The sequence below is a fragment of the Colletes latitarsis genome, unplaced genomic scaffold (assembly GCF_051014445.1).
Source record: "Colletes latitarsis isolate SP2378_abdomen unplaced genomic scaffold, iyColLati1 scaffold0042, whole genome shotgun sequence".
NCBI lineage: Eukaryota > Metazoa > Arthropoda > Insecta > Hymenoptera > Colletidae > Colletes > Colletes latitarsis.
The window spans coordinates 121,391-122,500 of record NW_027488392.1 but is presented as its reverse complement, the minus strand read 5'-3'; the positions used below and the strand labels follow the sequence as shown (position 1 = coordinate 122,500).

The 1,110-nt window shown below is 49.6% G+C and overlaps 1 non-coding gene across 1 annotated transcript in view; it reads left to right on the top strand.

Moving 5' to 3' along the window:
* The window catches only part of LOC143350865 (small subunit ribosomal RNA), a 1,933-nt gene extending 1,866 nt beyond the window's left edge, over window positions 1-67 (top strand). The window contains exon 1 of the ribosomal RNA XR_013081310.1: window positions 1-67. This exon is cut by the window's left edge and continues 1,866 nt beyond it. This is a non-coding gene — a ribosomal RNA (small subunit ribosomal RNA).
* The last annotated feature ends 1,043 nt before the right edge of the window (window positions 68-1,110 follow it).

The window sequence follows — 1,110 nt, the reverse complement described above, 5'->3', positions numbered from 1 at the left end:
TTGATCATTTAGAGGAAGTAAAAGTCGTAACAAGGTTTCCGTAGGTGAACCTGCGGAAGGATCATTAACGAAAAGTAACACAATTAAACTGGAAAGAAAGATCAAACAAACAAAAACTATGAATGGGAAAGATCATATCAATGGGACGGCTTACGCGCGGAGGACGCTGTACGAGAGAACAAACAACACGTTGTTTGTTCCCGCTCGCGTCTCTCCCGTCCGTCGCCATTGCAAAGCTAAAAGCACAAGCGTTGGAGAGCCCGTGCAGACCATAGGTTCTCTCGACGAACGAGAATCGCCGTATTAATGGTAGATCGATGCTGGCGTGAGGTGACGCGCGTCGTCGTTTACACGATTGGGTCGAAACGAACAAAGAAACGAAAGAACATAACACAAAAACGTCCATTACTAAACAAAGATCTCGAACAAAAACAAAAAAACGTCCATTACTAACGAAAGAAAGAGGAGGAGAAGAGAAAATAAGACCCATCGTTGCGACGATCGAGGATGTCACCCGCCGTCAATTTTTCCATTATATACGCGTCTCGGTCGGAGATACGATGCTGGCTGTTTACGTTGCGCTCGCTCGAAGAGGAGACGACGACCGATTGTCACACACAACGCGCAGGGGCCGAAACAAAGCGCCCAAGGATCTACAGCCGAGGAACGAGACGCCGTCGAACATCGTTTCGCGACGTTCCTTTACGGTTTGAACTTGCGTATCCCGCTTTGCCCGGTGGCGTGTGTGCTCGTCGTCGTGCTCCGAACGAAACGTCCTGATGACGGCGAGGAAGTAATAAAATAATATACATCCTTACGGGTAGCCTGAAGCGAATCGCAAACGAACGACAACGCGTCGATTGTGCGGCCATCGTTGCTCGCGCGACTAACGACGACCAGCCGAGAAGGCTGTAGTTTATCGCATCGATTTCATCGAGCAACCGATGGACGCTGCCGCGTTCGTTCGTAAATGAATGTTATACATACTCACGGATAGCCTGAGGCGAATAATCGCAAACGACGACGCGTCGATTGTGCGGCCATCGTTGCTCGCGCGACTAACGACGATCAGCCGAGACGGCTGTAGTTTATCGCATCGATTTCATCGAG